This window comes from Phoca vitulina, unplaced genomic scaffold (genome assembly GCF_004348235.1).
Source record: "Phoca vitulina isolate PV1807 unplaced genomic scaffold, GSC_HSeal_1.0 scaffold7, whole genome shotgun sequence".
In the NCBI taxonomy this organism is placed as follows: domain Eukaryota; kingdom Metazoa; phylum Chordata; class Mammalia; order Carnivora; family Phocidae; genus Phoca; species Phoca vitulina.
Genome location: NW_022589710.1, coordinates 6922925 through 6931835, shown reverse-complemented (window position 1 = coordinate 6931835; position 8911 = coordinate 6922925).

Sequence of the window (8911 nt, the reverse complement as noted above, 5' to 3'; positions counted from 1 at the left end):
GAGGGAACACAAGCAGGGGGAGTGGGAGAGGGAGAAGCAGGCTTCCCACAGAGCAGGGAGCCCGATGCGGGACTCGATCCCAGGACTCTTGGGATCATGACCTGAGCTGAAGGCAGACGCTTAATGACTGAGCCACCCAGGCACCCCGGTATTGATCTAGTCTTAAAACCTAAACAAAGTATTCATTCACTCAACAAGTGTCAATGAGTAACTACTATGTGTCAGGTGTTGTTCTTGGTACTTGAAATGCATCAGTGAGCAAAAAGACAAAAATCCCTGTCCTCATGAACCTTGTATTCTAGAAGAGGTAGAAGTAACAATAAACATAAGAAATCAGTACATTACATGGTATAAATAAGATGGTGAATACAAAATAACGAATACTTAGAGGGGGTATTGATGTGGTTGGAATAAGCCTCATTAAGAAGGTAATATTTACTAGACTGGAAAGCGTGAGGGATTATAAATGCAAGTATCTGGAGAAGAAGCATTTTAAGTAGAAGGAAAAGCAGTTGTAAGGGCCCTGTGGTAAGGGCAAACCTTTCATGTTTGATGAATGTTAAGAGACGGTATGGCTGGTGTGAAGTGAGTGATAGAGAAAAATAGAATGAGAAGAGATCCAAGATCCAAGGGACCAGTTCGTGTAAGGCTTTATGGGCTACTGTAAAGACATTGGCTTTTTCCCTGCATGAAGTAGGAAGGCATTGGATTTCAGTTTTGAACAGAAGAAAGATTTTATATGACCTAGGTTTTATCAAGTTTATTCTTGCTGCTATGTTGTGATTAGTGCAAGAGAAATGAGCCAGTTAAGACATTAAAGTAACAATTCAGGTGAGAAATGGTAGTGGATTTATGAGACTACATCAGTGGAGATGGAGAAAGTGTTTGGATTCCTATTATATTTTTAGTCTTCTTTATATTTTGAACAACAGACCCTCTTTGTGGATTGGATATGGGGTGTGAGAAGAAGGGAGAAGTCAAGAAAGACTAAGATTTTTGGCACAAACAACTGAAATGCTATCATCAGAGATGGAAGTGGCTAAAAGCCGAACACGTTTGGTGGTAGGATGACTTTGGTTTTGGACATGGGAAGTTTGAAATGTACTACTATACCCTCAAGCATATTGAATTGGCAGTTAGATATGTGAGTCTGAAGTACAGGAGAGAGGTCTAGACTGGTTTATAAATTTAGGAGTCATTAGCATGGTATTTGAGGCCAAAAACTGAGTAAAATGCCAAAGGAATGCATAATTATATAAAGGAAAAGAGGTCCAAGCATGCTCTGGGATGCTCAATTATTGAGAAGTTGGAGAAGAATCACCAGTAAAGACCAGAAACAACAACCAGCTAAGTGAAAGGGAATTGAGAATAGTATAGTGTCCTGGAAGGCCAGTGTATCGAAGAGACAAGAGTAGCCAACATGTCAAATGCTATTGATAGGTCAAGGAAGATGAGGACTGAGAATGAACCATTAGATTTTACAATCTGGAGGTTATTAATAATCATGACAAGAACATTTTGAGTGGAGTGGTGGGGTGAAAGCCAGATTGGAGTGTGTAGGAGAGGACTTAGAGGAGGGAATATAAAGTCTTTTAAGGAGTTTTGTTGGAAAGGGGAATAAAACCATTTTTACAGCATCTGGCAAATAAAGTGGACTCAAGAGTTCTTTTGACATGAGCAAAATAATATTATCTTTATGTATGTTGATGGGAATGATCCAGTTGAGAGTGAAAATAGGAAAATGGAAAAAAAAAAGGAAATAGGAAAATGGGGGAGGAGGATTTGTTTAAGTAATGCCTTGAATAGTCAAGAGAGGATAGGATCTAAGGTACAAAATTACAGATAGGCTTTATTTTTTTAATTTAAATTCAATTAGCCAACATATAGTACATCATTAGTTTCAGGTATAGAGTTCAATAACAGATAAGAACATGGATAAGATATCTATGGTAATAGTCAGATACCAGAGATTGTCAGAGATGATGTAGGAAAATCTGTGGAAATTCCCAGCAAGATAGGAAGAAACAAAAGCACCAAAGAATGAGCAAACAAAACTTAGCATTATTAAGTTCTAGAGGAGATACTTCTAATACTCTGAATTTATGTAGGCTATTTTGGGAAAGACACCTTTGGAATTGATTAATATTGTGTTGCATCTGCACTATGAATATTTATGACCCAGGTCTCATGAATTCCATTTTCATGATTATCCTCACTTTTCCATATTACATGTCCTCCATTCCATTCAGGCTAGTTTCCCAACTAGACCAGTGTGGGTTGAATTGTGTCTCGCTGGAAGATTTATTGAAGTCATAACCATTGGTACCTGTGAATATGAACTTGCTTGGAAATAGGGCCTTTGTATAAATACTGGGTTAGGGTCTTAAATCCAATGACTTGTATTCTTGTAAGGAGAAAGAGATTTGGACAGACACAGACACACAGAGGTAAGACAGCCATGTGAAGACAGAGGCAGAAGTTGGAGAGATGTAGCTGTAAATCAAGGCACACAAAGGATTGCCAACCAGCAGACACTAGGAAGAGGCAAAGAATGATTATTGACGTCTTGCTTTCAGACTCCTAGCCTCTGGAACTATGGGAGAATAAATTTCTATTATTTTAAGTCACCCAGTTTGGGGTAATTTTTTACAACAGCCATAGGAAACTATGTCAACCATGATCATTTCAGCCTGCATAATTTTTCTGTGTTCTTTCCTCACATGAAATGCCTTCTCCTTTGCTCAGTTCAATTTTTTATATGTATTTACACACATTAATTAAAATTATATATTGTAAGCATTTATGTTAAATGATCTATGACCAAAAATTGAAGTAGAGAAGGAAAAGCAAGCCGTGGCAAGTTGAAAATAAAAGAATCTATAGTATTTGTTATCAAAATAATTTAAGGAGCTCATCCCAAGCAAATTGAGTGTATTAGCCTCAGAGAAAATCCAACAAAGTTTTTAACACTTGAGGAATGGAGAGACTCACATAGGAATAAACCAATTATATTATAGATGTCAGTCATTGTCCTCATTTCCAGTCTGTGCTCCTTCCTAAGGACATCTCCATTCATGGCCCCTGCATGGCCATAGAAAATCATAATTACTCCAATAAGCCTGATCCACTGGCCAGAGATGATTGAACCAAAATGGATGAATCAGTTTCTTTCATTTGAGAATTGTAAAAAGAGCAGTAAGTGTCTAAGTCAGTTGTGGAAAAAGAGCTGCAGTGTCATAAAGACAGATGAAAATCAGTGTATGCCAAGTCAAAGCCATGTGTCATTTTGTGGGAGCAGAGAGACCATGGGCAAAGAAAGAAAGCTGGTTTATAGAAGAAAGTAGGAGAACAAATAAGATAAGCTGCAAGAAGCAGAGACCCATTGGCATGAAGATCCATTAAAGCCAGGGGGATAGCCTTGTCCTGACCTTTTAGATCCCGTTGTATGAATCCTGGTGTTTTTTTTCCTGCCATGAATTCTTGTGAGATTATCTATTAATCCTTAAACCAAACTTCTCCATTGATCTCCCTTCATATCAAACACCTATACAACCTTGCAGAGAATAGGCTGCCCCATGCTGTATTTTATGGAGATGTGTCTGGAAGGACATACGGAACTGAATTAGGACTAGAGTGGGGTAAAGATGTATTCCCAGCCTTGAATAACAGTGCTAACCTTTCCTTTCCCTTAAAATTCTCAGAAATCATCATATTTTTATGTCCATTATTTCTTTTAGCCACCATTTCACACACTTGTTTGTCACTTGTTCCTAGGTTGCTATGCTACTGGGTTGCCATAATGTTATGGTGCCTTTCCTAATAACAAGGATATTGTGAATTACAGTTAGTAATAGGCTGACTGGTTTCTAATCTATATCCTCCTTTATGGATCATTTAGTAGTTCTAGACCACTAATAAGGTGGCTTCAACAACTGTAATATTTGCATTTTAAAATCCAGCATGATTCTTTTCCTTTGTTTATTTGGGACAGATTTAACTCTATCTCTGTACCACTTTAGTTAGGCATTACATGTCAAAATTGTTCCCCAGAACAGAAACTAAATGGTGGGAAAAGGAGCCACTGTGGGGTAAGAAATGCATAATTTGAAGGTAGGACCTTGGACCTTAGAGGAAGGAAGAGGTCAGCAAATCCTATTCTCAAAAGCCATCTATAAAACTGTACAGAATTGTCAAAGCAAATCTCCCAAGCATTTCAAGGCTCTAGAAACCAACCAAAGACAAACAACAAAGAGATAACCATTATTTTATGAAAAGCTGCTAGAAGTTCAGCTAAAAGCAGTGGGAAGCAGTGGCCTTCTTGCCTGGGGCAACTTCCATCTCTCCTTTATACAAGCTCAATTGGCACAGTTTTTAGACCAGAGTAGGGTTGTTTGTGAAAACCAGCAGATTTGCTGCCAGAGGGAGAGGAATTGGTTTGGAGCTGAGAGCAAAAGCACATGCCTTGCAGGTGTTTTCAGTACAAGCAGAAAACTTGGTAAGAAATGAATGAGGCAAGACTGCAGCTCTGCTAGCCTGAGGTTACAGTCCTGGTTGTGATGAGTGACAAGCCTACAGAGCAGCCAGAATCTTAACCAGGACATCCTGGAAGTGAGAGAGCTGCAGTGGGGCTGTATCTGTTCTCCACACATCCCTGACTGACTGGGGATTGTACACACACACACACACACACACACAGACCCAAGAGGGCTGAGAGGAAAATAAAATCTGGGACAGAGGAAAATTGTCTGAACTTTGTATGTCCTCTTCAAATCACACACAGATCCATTGGCAAAATGTAAGTTTTAGGGGCACCTGTGTGGCTCAGTTGTTAAGTGTCTGCCTTCGACTCAGGTCATGATCCCAGGGTCTTGGGATCGAGCCCTGCATCGGGCTCCCTGCTCCGCGGGAAGCCTGCTTCTCCCTCTCCCACTCCCCCTGCTTGTGTTCCCTCTCTCACTGTCTCTCTCTGTCAAATAAATAAAATCTTAAAAAAAAATTATGTAGTTCTAACTACATTTAAGAAGTAGAAAACCACAAGATACCCTACCGATACTGGGGCGCCTGGGTGGCTCAGTCGTTAAGCGTCTGCCTTCGGCTCAGGTCATGATCCCAGGGTCCTGGGTTCGAGCCCGGCATCGGGCTCCCTGCTGGGCGGGAAGCCTGCTTCTCCCTCTCCCACTCCCCCTGCTTGTGTTCCCTCTCTTGCTGTGTCTCTCTCTGTCAAATAAATAGAATCTTTAAAAAAAATTTTTTAAAATGTAAGTTTTATAGGTTCAAGGTATTTGAGCATAAGCTCTAACCAGTTATTGGCTGGCCACTAAGCAAGGTGACCCCTAGGAAGCCAGGCTAACGGAAATAAGAATTAAAAATTTCTTAGTAGAGCCACTAGTGGTAGCACATTGCTGAGGAGACAGCCTGTACAGAGTTAAGTCCAACCTAGCTGTAAAAAAAAAAAAAAGAGGAAGAAAGGAAGAGAGAAAGGGAAGGAGGAGAGGGAAAGAGGAAAAGAAACAGCGGAAGTTCTAGAAATGAAAAGCGAAATAACCAAAATAAAAAGTTCACTAAAAGAGTTCAACAGCACATTTCAGATGACAAAAGAAAAAAAATTGGAAAACATGGAGCTAGATCAATAGCAAACTCAAACAGAAGGGTTTTGAAAGAAACAAGGGAAAATGATTCATTATATATAGGGGAACAATGTGGTTAATCACTGATTTCTCATCAAAAACAACAGAGGCCAGAAAATAATGAATTGGAATAACCAAAGTACCAAAAGAGATGGAAAACTATTTTTCAACCAAGAGTTCTATATCCAAAAATGTTCTAAAGTCGATTGTGGCAATGGTTGCACAGTTCTCTGCCTGTACTAAAAGTCATTGAAATGTATACTCTAAATGGATGGATTGTATGATATATAAGTTATACCAATAAATCTGTTAAAAACAAATAAAGATCCTATATACAGCAAAATTATCCTTCAAAAATGAAGGCAAAAATGAAGATACTTCCCCATAAGTGAAGCCTGGAAGAAATCATTGCTAGCAAACCTTCCTTACAAGAAATACTAAAAGTAGTTCTTCAGGCTGAAAGGAAATGACACCAGATCGTAACAGGAATCTATAGGAAGAAATAAATAGCATCAGAAGTGGTTGGCACGTGGATAAATATAGGCCATACAAATATTTTTTTCTTTTTTCTTCAATTATTTTCTTGAAAAGACATAAGATTATATGTAAACGAGAGCAAATGATGCCAAATGCACTCAATTTAAAAGAACACAGGAGAGCCCTCATTGACTGAAAACAATGGAAGCATGGCATGCTGGGCCCATTGCTTGAAAGCTTACATTGCACTTTCCCTTAAAAGTGCTCGTTAACTGAGAGAAAAACAACACTCAGAAAACAGGAAAACAGGGGCGCCCCGGGAGGCTCAGTCGGTTGAGAATCTGACTCTTGATTTCTGCTCAGGTCGTGATCTCATGGGTCATGAGATGCAGCCCTCTGTTGGGCTGTGTGCTCAGTGGGGAGTCTGCTTGAGAGTCTCTCCCTCTGCCTGTCCCTGCTCACACACTTTCTCTCTGTCTCAAAATAAATAAATAAATCTTTAAAAAAAGAAAAAAAGAAGAAAAAGGAAAACATACTATTAATTGTATATATATATTTGATATGTATATCATTGTTTTATATCTGTTACACACATAACATTTTACACATGCCTGTTTTGGAAAATATTACAGAGATAGATAGCTTTAAAATAAATCAGCTTCCCTAGTTACTAACATGCATAGAGGCAATCATAATTACAATTACATTCTTCTTCACCTAGGGTTTGGTAAGGATAATGAAAAACTACAAAGGTGGTTAAGTTTCACCTCTAAGTTCTTGGCAGTGGTGTGAACACAAGTCCATTTTGCCACCGATGGCACTTCTCACACCTCTGGGATTTTTTTTTTTTTTTTTTTTTTTTTAAAGATTTTATTTATTTATTTGACAGAGAGAGACACAGCGAGAGAAGGAACACAAGCAGGGGGAGTGGGAGAGGGAGAAGCAGGCTTCCCGCGGAGCAGGGAGCCCGATGCGGGGCTCGATCCCAGGACCCTGCGATCATGACCTGAGCCGAAGGCAGACGCTTAACGACTGAGCCACCCAGGCGCCCCTCACACCTCTGGGATTTGAGACACTATCATGGGTACATGGCTGATTGAGTCTGAGGTAGTTCCCTAGAAATCAAGGCAAAGGGGGCCTTTTGCCATATTCATCTATGTTAGTCTCCACTTAAAAACAGATGCCTGTCTCAATTTCTTCCAGCCTATTCTTACACCAGCATACAACAGTATTTTTCATCGGTTCTTTCCTCAGTTCAAAAGCCTGAACTGTTTTAGTCTGTCAGGCTCTCTGTGATCTGAATTTAACCATGTTTTTCACTCTTGTTTCCAAAATACTTACAAGCTAGTCTATTCACAGTGGAGCATTTTAACCAAGAAAATTATTGTCAAAGAGATGAAAAACAGATGAGAGACAAAGATATAAAGATGGTTGAAATAGGCAAAAAAAAAAAAAAAAAATCACCACCACCACAAAAATGAGGAAGACACAGAAAGGAATATATAGAGTTGATGAGAGGATGAAGTAACAAGTTGTCACGTGTCTTGCCAACCTTGTCCTTTGTAACCTTTTATTATGAGAGTAAGTCAAATACACCAACCAGAATAAACAGAACCTTAATGCTGTGAGTTGGAGACTCCCACCAAAAATATCTTTTACTGCCCTAACTTGTATTTAAGAATGCATCTTAAACCAGTTAAAAGATTATATCACTTTAGAATATATCAGCCAAAGATTTGGTGTTTGAATATGTTTAGTTGGAGAAAATGAGATATAATTATTTAGACTCTCCTGAATTCTTAATATACATTAGGATCTGAGGGACATGATTAGTCCTTTTCCTGATGTTTAGGCGAAGTGGTCCAAGGAGAGTATATTTGCCTCTCCATTGATTGTGATCCTTCCCACTGTTTTCTGTGGAGTTATAAAGGATTAAGAAGGGAAAAGAGTCTACTCACTCCTTTTATTAGAACCCTTAAGAGGAAGTCTTCTTTCTGGATTATCCTCACCCCTTTGCTCTTTTGGCTGTAAGCACTTGCTCGCTGCTAAATCAGTAGGACAAATTTTGTATTGTGGACTCACTTCATCACAAACTCGTGGCTGGGCCTTGCTTTATTTTTAGTGTGTAAAGCTGACAATTCATGCCCCTATGTTTTCTTTAACACCATACCTAGTAGGCAACTGGATAGCTGTGTTTGTTGTTTGTTGTCTTTTAATCCTGACCTTATTTTAGGGGTATCTATATTAAAGATTCTTTCTCTGAATTCTTAGTTCTTGGCCTGAAAGCACAGGGGAACCATCCAATTTACTCATATAAAAATAACCAGCCAACCCATCTTCAGGAATTAGCCTCTCTGATTTATCAGCCAGCCTTTTTCACATATCTAGGTTCTGAGGGAATAGGACAGAGGAGGGGAGAATGCTGATGGGAGACAGTAGGTGGAGAAGACTGGGAACATGAGTTACTGCAGAAGCCCTCAAAATCTTATGCTTGGTGATAGCAGTATGGACGACGGTGGTGGTGGTGGCGGCTAGGGTACCACATGACATGTAATGAGATGTACCTTAAAAGCTGTACGAGTCTTCCAAAAGAAGGGTAGGCCAAAGAAAAACTGCTCCTATTTTATAGTGTTGCCATGGGATGATCTTATCAATAAAGTTTGATGACAATAATGGTAGAAGGCAGGTGAGTAAACAGTATTTTTAAGCTCAGATGGGGAGTTGCTACACCTCTTAGCCCTCATGAAAGGCTTCTTGTGCTTTTTTCCCTCTATGAAGTCAGTAAAATTGACCTATTCAGGGCTTTT